At 40.6% G+C, this 9,598-nt stretch overlaps 1 pseudogene; it reads right to left on the bottom strand.

The window, feature by feature from the left end:
- Positions 1-7,187: 7,187 nt before the first annotated feature.
- The window catches only part of LOC119912602, a 29,047-nt pseudogene continuing 26,636 nt past the window's right edge, over positions 7,188-9,598 (bottom strand).

Below are 9,598 nucleotides of genomic sequence, written 5' to 3'. Positions count from 1 at the left end.
TGACAGGCCGCCATGTTAGCAACTTGTCGATCACAAGGTAGCCCCACCCTAATCATACGCCGATTTCTGGTCTATTTTCCTCTAAATGGGACCATAATTTACTGAATGAACATCATGTTGTGCTGAAGAAGACTTGAAACTGAGACCATGAACTCATTAGGAAAGTGTTGACTGAGGTAATAAATCAGGTGGGTCCTTTTACCATAGACTACAACACAATCTGATTTCTTTTTGAGTCGCCCCCTGCTGGTCATTAGAAATAATGCAGGTTAAAGGCACTTCCACATTAGCTTCACTTTTCAGACCTGGACGTCAAATGACACCAAATGTCATTCTTTATCTCCATCTGGTGGTTAAAAACACAACAAAAGGTCAAAGGTCGACTTGCACATTGAGTAGCACTTGAATTTGTTTGTGCTCGTGTTGTAGTCAGAACCGCCCAAACCGAGACCAAGACAAGACTTTTAGGGCTGAGACCGAGTCAAGACCAGTTCCCCACATGATCTGAAAGATCCACATTCCTAGTAAAACACCCACATACAAACACTAAGAGTTTAAATCTATGTCAGCATCATTATTCAACACACTTAAGACTGGTCTTGAGTACCACAACACTAGTGTGATGTTACTGATGTTGTGGGGACATAAATCAGTCACATTATGGGGGTTTGTCTTCCTTGTGGAGACAAAATGCTAAATACCTATAAAGTAAATCATTATTTTTAGTGTTAGGACTTTTGTGGCTGGTCAGGTGGTGGGTAGGGCGACTCTACAGGAGACGATGTCCTCTGTAGTTATGGAAACACAGCTGTGTGTGTGTGTGTGTGTGTGTGTGTTTCCATACCAGTGAGGGCCAGGACGAGCAGCAGCAGACCGGCCAGCAGGCTCACAGTGGGAATCAGGATGTAGCGGAGAAGTCGAAGATGATTGGTCGTTCCCAGCTTGTGAGGACACGCCTCCCCGCCCATCCCGGCCTCAGGTCCTCGAGCCGGAGTCTGGAGGACACACTAAGATGAGTTCACTTTCATCTGACTTTCTCTCTGCCAACTGATTCCAGGTTAGTGCGCCATCAGAGGCTGCGGCTGGTTTCTGACCATCAGAGAATTTATTTCACACAAATCTGGGTCTCTGGGTGATGTCACAGCAGGTAGTAGCGTTGGCTGAAGGAGTGCTCGAGGATGGGGAACGCCACACTAACCCTACTCTAAGTCCAGTTTAAGCCCCGCCCCCCCAGGTTATTTTTAACTAGCAGAGGGAGGGTGACCCGGGTGTTTCTGTCCCCTCAGAGTTTCCGTTGGATGCGCTGAAGTTATTTTTGAAGCGATATGACGACGAGTCGACACTCAACACCACCAGCAACCCCACCGCTATAAATACTGCTCGCTCCACCGCTCTCTCTCTCTGGATCCCCCTCTGTTTAATAAGTTGATTTATTTATTTCCACAACCCCCCCTCCACATATTGACTCATAATGACTCTGTATATTTACACAAACACCTGCAGTTATTGATGTTTGAGCGATCGTCTCTGTATTTCCTTTTTCTGTGCTCATAAAACGAAGATGTTTTTAATGATTATTTCATTTTCAGTTCATTCTCTTTTTATCGATTTATCGATTTGTTTGTGTTCCTTTTAAATAATGTCCACGACCTTTGCTTTCCAAAAGCAAACTTTAAAAATTGAACTGATTCAGAGGAAAGCAATTAAACACATCACATATCTTACATCAAGGAACTTATTTAAAGAAAGGCTTTTATTTTGAAGGCCGAATTAGGAGGAATGGAAGCTGAAAACAAGATAAAAACTTTGTTTTAAAATGAAATATTTATTAGTCTATTGTGTCTTTAAGACGCTTCATACAGACAACAGTTCAGCTGATAACTCTTTTACTCTGCGTCTGAAAAGAGCTGCATTTTTTCGATTAATCGCATTTATAACTGGGTTTGAGAAATAGTGAAAAATGTTGAAATGTTTTTATTAACTGAGTAATCACGTCAGCCCGACATATTTATTTTCAGTAGTAGTAGAAAAACTGAATAACCAGAGCGATTTACAAAGAAATTTAATATGTCACCTGTGGGAAATTATAGTCTTTTTTCACCATTTTCCGACATTATATAGGCAAAATTATTAATCTAATTGATTACTCTAATCGATTAATAGAGAAATTATGAGCAGATAAATCAATAATGGAAACAGTTGCAGCCCTAAATATAATGAAATTTACAGGTTTATTTACTTTGTGTCTCCTTTATATGTTAGGGTTAGAAACGCAATAATTGTGTTTCAGGGCTTTAACTATTAAAGATTTTTTGTTAACTAACCTTGTCTTTATTGAGAGGACTGATCAATTGATCATTTAGTGTATAAAACAGAGAAAACTAAAATTAAATAAGCACCAGATTGATTCTACGGTGTCTGACACAGAAAAGCAATTGGATTAAGTTTATAATGAGATGAAATAAAAGCAGGAGATGTTTTACGGTCACTCCGTTTTTTAGCAGTTTATTTTCTGCAGGTGGACTTTCAAAGAGAGGACATTTTGTCTGGTCCTTCTTCAAAGTGCTGTTTGAGGGTTCAGACCTGATAACGCTGCAGAATCATTAGTTTTACATTAATAATGCATCAAAGGACTCTGGGTGATGGGAGAGCCTCCTTAAATATCTTCAGATTCACTAAATACAACAAAACTACCTTAAAACATGACAACATTTGAAATAATTAAATAAAAATAACTATTTAATCAATAAATATTTCTATTTGCATGTACATTTTATAGATAACTGCTTTTAAAGTGATTTCTCAAAGTCTGGTCAACAGACAGCTGTAAAGATTAATCGATTAATTAATTAATTAGTTAATTATCGTCTGTAAAAAAAAAAAAAACTAATAATCGTCAATAAAAATAGTTGCTCAATCAAAAGGTTCAATGATTCCAGCTTCTCAGATGTAAATTTACAGCTTTTCTGCTTTATAAACAGGAAATCTTTGTATTTTGATCAAAACGTGCGCATCACAGTTTTCTGACATTTTACAAACTATTACTTCATCAGTCGAGATAATAAACAGCAGACTGACAGAAATCGTAAGTTACCTCAGAAGTAAATAGAGTTTATACGTTAACCAGCAGTAACAGAGTGATTAAAATAAGAGTTGCGGCTCAACTCAGTTTCTACTGGGCTGAGAGAGAAGAAAAAACCTTCTCCATCATGCTCACCCGGCGGGTTATCAAAGGCATCATCATCCATCCACTCATTAACTTGTGAAGAGTTTCAGCCTCTGTTTTCTGATTCTCAGAGGTGAGACAGAGAGCAGCTCTCGGGACCAGGAGCCGAGACACGGAGGAGACAGAGGACAGACACAAGGACAGTAGCACAGAGAGAAGGCAGAGAGAGCCTCACAGACAGCGGGGAGAGAGAGAGACTCACCGTTACAGATCCAGCTCCGCTGAAGGTGACACGCGGGCAGGTCTCCAGCCGCGCGGACAACATGACCTGATGCTGCCCGCCGCTGAGCGCGAGACCATCCCTCTGCCTGCAGGAGCAGCTCCGCTAACTAACAGAGCACGAGACGCGCTGGCTCCGCCCCCTCAGACTCTCCCTCCCTCTCTCTCCACGGTGAATGTCAGTGTCGCTCTGCCCCCCTCTCTCTCTCTCTCTCTAACGCACGTGAGGAAGCCTTAACATGGGATTAAACACACTTTACAGTCAAGTGCATGCTGCGACATGAGCCTCGTGCCTCTGTGTGTGTCTTAAACCCCAAAACACTCTTGGTAGCTACACACTCACACAACTGTAGCTACACCGCGTGCCTCTGTGTGTGTGTTGCACTTGTATCCTTGTGAGCACTAATTAAATTTTACACCCTCTAAGTGAGGACGTTTTGTCCGGCCAAAACTTTAAGGCAACTTCAAGACACAAAGAAAAGGAGAGCCGGTGTGAAGCCTGAACCTCCAGGTTTCAGAAGGAAACTTGATTTTAAAATGCCTTTCACATTTATCACAACTCTACCGTTAAACCTAAATATGGGCGTCCCACGTTTTGTGGCGATTCACTAAACAAATCCAGGCAAACAAACAAAAACAAGCAACAGGCAGGGTGGGAGGGAAAGACCGATTCAAGACCAAAGCCCAGTTGGATCGAGATCATAGGTAGCAGACTTCTCAAATTTATTTGACAGATCCACAATCCCATTAAAACACCCACATACAAACACTAAGAGCAGAAATCAAGTTAAGCATTTTTATTCGACACTCCTTTTCCATGCTTACCATCACGGGGAGGGGGGACAGTCGTTAACGGGAACAACACACATTTTTAATTAGGGTTATTGGTTGTATTTGAAGTAATAGGTTTTACATCCACTCAAAGTTAGGATGTTAACAAATAAATCAGACAATGCAAAAGCAATTTATCCATGTTCTCAATGTGGGCTTGAAATAAAATCCCTAGTCCTCAATGCCCAAGACAAGAAACTTGTCACATGTAAACACACACAAGCTAACTGAAAATTTACAAAGAAATTAAGGGTGCAAAACAGGTTCATAGGTCCCTATGGAGACATATCCATGTCAACTAAAAATACTACTACTAAAATATCTTTTTTAATTACTTTAAGCACAACTCCGACACAAAGACACCAATGTGCAGAAACTCACACCCAACCGGTTCATTTTTAAATTAAATATTGTTTCAACTTTTTATTGCATGAACTGTATTTAAGATGTTGTTACTGGTTCACACCAAAGACAATAATGTCAGTTTCCTGCAAACATTTAAATGATTTCAGCTAAAATTACTGTGTTGTTCTCTCTTTACCTTTAATTTAACCAGCTGGCAACAGAGACAAAATGCTGATACTCAAACTCTCATTTTTACAAAACAATTGTACGTTTTTTTAGATTAGATCTCATCCATCGTCAACCACTTATCCTGCGTACAGGGTCGCAGGGATTAGATGTCATGTATAGTTTATTAGTCACTTACCAAAAAGTGGCCCATTTTAGCTGACTTCAAGTTAGGTTTCATAATAATAATAATAATAATAATAATAATGCATTACATTTATATAGTGCTTTATCATGGAAACTCTAAGCACTTCACAGTGAAGTGTGTGTGTGTGGGGGGGGGGGGTTCACCTCAACCCACCTGGGTGATGCACGGCAGCCATTTAGCGCCAGAACGCTCACCACACATCAGTTTTTGAGGCAGAGAGAGAAACATTGAGCCAATTACTAGGGGGGATGATTGGACGGCCAGATGGTGAAAGCCAGGTTGGGAATTATTAACCATGGGCGACAAGTGCCATGGGATCTTTAATGACCTCGGTTTAATGTCTCATCCGAAGGACAGCAGCTCCTACAGCGCAGTGTCCTCATCACTGCACTTCTTCTTATTATCTTATTATTAGGAACAGAGGGAAGACCGCCCCCTACTGGCCCACCAACACCACTTCCAACAGCAACTTAGGTTTCCCAGGAGGTCTCCCATCCAGGTACTGGCCAAGCCCAACCCTGCTGAGCAGGATTACATTGGTAAAGCTGCCAGCATTTGCGTTTGTAAATTACTGCTCTGCACATTTAATTATAAATGTAATCAACAGTAATAACAAAAAATCCAAAATGCAAATCCTCCACCCACATCCAGCACCAGCCACCTTAATACAAAGAACTGTCAAAACTCAAAATAATAACTGGATACTCACATGGACAGATTTTGCACAGGACTTGTGCAATATTTATGTTAACTGATTGTAAATAATTTAATTACTGTTTGACTTTTAAATTATTGTTTTTGTCAAATTGACAATAAAGTTGACTTTGAAGAAAAAACAAACCTAACTTTGATGTAAATATTTGCTTCTTTGGCGCAGATAGCACCTCAACTCAAGACCCATTTACTAGCTTTTCTGCAAGTTTCAATCGCACTTTACGTCAGAGTGAAGGACCGCGTGACAGCTTTTCTCAGCTCGTCTCTACATGTTGTATCAATAAAGTTATGTTGTTACGCTCAGTGTGGTCACTTATGAAGCCACTCTCGAAGGTCAAGTCGTTTCTGTTTGAATATCTTCGCACATGTGAACACGTCTGGCTCATTTCTCGTTACAGAACTGTGGAAAAACACTCAAAGTAAATTTTCTGTTTCTGAATCTGTAATTAAATTTAAAAATGATGAACCATCCTTTATAATCAGCTGATGGACAGTGACTGTTCGTAAACATCAGTAAGGAACTTTCTTCACAGGTTTGGAGACAAAGTTCCTAAATTGATTTTCATTTTGTACATTAGCAAACTTTAAACTATAGAAGAATCCTGAAGGTAAATGAAACAACAAACATCATTTGTGGCGTTCTTTAGAAAATAACTTGGGATTTAATTATTTGTCGCTGTAATTTAAAACAAACAGGAGCGAAAGCAGAATCCTGTGGAGGCTGCACTTTGATTTACTGTAACATCGCTGATTGTGTCTGTAAATTAAATAATTTCAAGCCTAAATATTCTCAAGTTCAGTGTTTTTTTTGTTACTTTTCTTCCCCGCTGTGTGAAAACCAAACTGACACCATCCCAAGTCCACACTTGCAGTTCTTGTTCAGCTTTTGCTGATAATCTGAGTTGTATTGATCAGTTCTGAATGCGAGTTTAGACTCAAAGCAAAGAGAATATCAGTGGCGGTAAAGAGGCAGGTTTATGACTCCACATCATGGACACGTGAAGACCAGAAAATAAAAACACCTGTATGGAGGAAATTATAAAGTTCCTGGAGAGTATTGAAATCAGAGTCATGAGCCAAACAGTCAGTCAGTCAGTTGCTAACTTGCTGCAGCTACCGTGTTTAACAGTGGGCATCAAAGTCTTTTTTATATGATTTGTCAGTGGATTTAAAGCTCGGGTAGATAATGTCGGAACAACAGACGGCTGGATTTTGAAAGTCCATCCAAGAAAACAAGAGACACATGTTCACTTGCAGTGTAGCATCGTGTGTTCAGATTTAACCAAGTTACGACTCGACAAATTATAGTTTTCCGTCAGAGCCGCTGCAGCTCAAACTACAATCACCAACTTCCTGTTGTCTTTACAGCTGGATGCACCTGTGCCTCGCACAGTAATTCACTTTGTGTTGAGTCTCACCTGAAAGATTTGTAATCAGTCACAGTGCATCAGATTCTGCTGAAATGAGACAAACATCAGGTCAAAGGTCATATCAATATACTTTACTGATGATCTGTGGTACAGAGTGTTCACTCTCTCTTTATTGGTCAAACATTACAAGAATGTGCTCGCCATCCTGAAATAATCACTTTTACTGAAATTAAATTCATATTTTATAGTTTACCACACAGAGAAAACAAGAAACACAACGGAGGTTTGTATTTTGCAAAAAGCTGGTTTCACAAATGTGTTTATTGTATCTGCTGAAAATCATTCAGATTTCACTCCCTAACGTGTAGCTAGTGAGCTAACAGACGAGCGCAGCTCTTCAGAGTCAGTCAAAACTTCTCAACACAACTGGAGACAATCCCAGGTAGTCAAAACGTTAACCACTTTTACACTGCCGTGTGCCAAGATGTGATAACCGTGACATTTCTCAGAGGCTGTAAGTTGGTAACGAAGCATCTGTGAAGCATTAAAAACGTGTGTTCGGACTGGAGCTGCGTCCGTTAATTAACCGACAGCAAAACGAAAGTGATGGATCCAGCTTACTTTTCTTTGTTTTTACTGTTTATTAGAACAATCGATTATAAAATAATCAGCTCTAGCTCAGCAATTTAACACTAATTAATGACTTTGAGATGTTTGGATTATGTAGTTTTTTGTTGTTTTAGTAGAGCTTGTGTTGCTATGGGGACTAAACTAAAGCTACTCCTACTCTGAAAAGAAAAACAGCTCAACACAAGGACTGATATCAAGTTAGAGAATCAAGCAGCAAAATAAATCTGAGACCGAAAGAAGATGAACCAAAATCACAAAGAGCGGTCTGAAACAGGAGGACGGGTTAAATGAAACAGAAGTGGAGACATCTGAAGACAGTAGAGTGAAAGTAGAAACATTATCCTTTATCACACGCATGCTGACGTGTCGGCTCAGGGCGTGGTGAGGAGGTAGTAGGCGGCGGCGGAAAGCAGAGCTCCGCCCAACGGGGCGAGGACGTAGGCGGCGCACCTCCTCCACCACCTCCGCGCCCTCGACTCCTCATCATCCACCTCCTCCCTCCTCCCCCTCTTCTTACTCCTCCGACCTCCTCGCTGCTGACGCTTCTCGAACGCCTCCAGCTCCTCCTGATCGCACAGGAGCAGAGACAATCAGACTCTCATCAGGGCTACCACTTAAAATCCGACTGAGTTACTTTATATAATCTCACCAACAGCAGGCTACAGTTTGAATAATGTGTGATGATCCAAGTGTCAGACTGACCTGAAGTTTCTTCTGCTCCTCCACCTCAGCTGCTCTCTGCTCCGCCTCCTTCATCTGAAAACACACACAGTAGTTAGTGTGTATCCAGGTGTGACACACTCCTGTACGGGTGTGTGTTTGTGTACCTGGCTGACTTTCTTCTGCTGGTCTTTGCAGGCGTCGTCACACTGAACAACACACTCAGCCGACAGAGCGCACGGCATCTCCTAAAGACACAAACGGGCCAGAAAATTACACAAAAATAATCAACAAGCTAACTTACGTATGTTTATGAAAGAACAAAGATTATTATTATCGTTCTGATCTTTTGAATTTGAATAAATCACAGCAGCTGCGTCTGTTAAAAAGTATCTCAGTTAGAGTCAAGTTATTATTAGAGCTAGACGATTAATTGGTTTCTGTGTTTATAACAGCTGATAAAAGACAATTTGAAAAAGAGAGAGGGAGACTGGAGACGGATCCTTCAATCATTATACGAGTGTTGTTGTTGTATTGTTTGTCCACCAGAGGGCACTATTGCAATATCGAATTTCTAAATCCAAAAATTTTCTAAATCGGCATTGGTCCCAAAAATGGATCTATCACCTTATTAAGGCCGTTTAAACTCTGTCCAGTGGCCACTTTATTAGGTACAACCAAACACAGCAGCTTTGTAGAGACGGATGTTATGGCAGAGCCACTTGTCCCTACCACCTGTTGGCCCTTAAAACAGAGTAACAAGGGCCAAGGGGTCGACTACTGATGACGGCTCTGACATTAACAGAAGCGACGAGTTTCAACAGGATTTCTCCATGACGATTGACAACAACTCCAAAATGCCGTCCTCCGCTCTGTTAATCTCTCTCGTATGGTAACGTTATATCACACATCATAGCTTCATTACCAGGTAACTAACGTTACTGGCGAAGCTGGCTAACGAGACAACATGCTAGCAGCTCAACTAGCGATTTTTTTAATGTTTGTTTTGAAGAAATCCCCATAATCTTTCAATTTCCACATCTAATGGTGCCCTACTTACTAAGGTTGATTGTGTTAAATATCTGGGGCTATGGATTGACTCTGAATTATCATATAAAAAGCATATTGATTATATGTAATAAGATGGCTGTTCTATTGGGGTTTTCTACAGGTCAAACAACTGTTTCGCCATGAATGTCGAAAAGAGGCTGGTATCTCAGTTGTTATTAC

The sequence above is a fragment of the Micropterus salmoides genome, unplaced genomic scaffold (genome assembly GCF_014851395.1).
Source record: "Micropterus salmoides isolate LMB-PRFRI ecotype aquatic unplaced genomic scaffold, ASM1485139v1 Ms_hic_scaffold_2, whole genome shotgun sequence".
Taxonomy (NCBI): Eukaryota; Metazoa; Chordata; class Actinopteri; order Centrarchiformes; family Centrarchidae; genus Micropterus; species Micropterus salmoides.
This window is presented reverse-complemented; position numbering and strand designations above follow the sequence as displayed.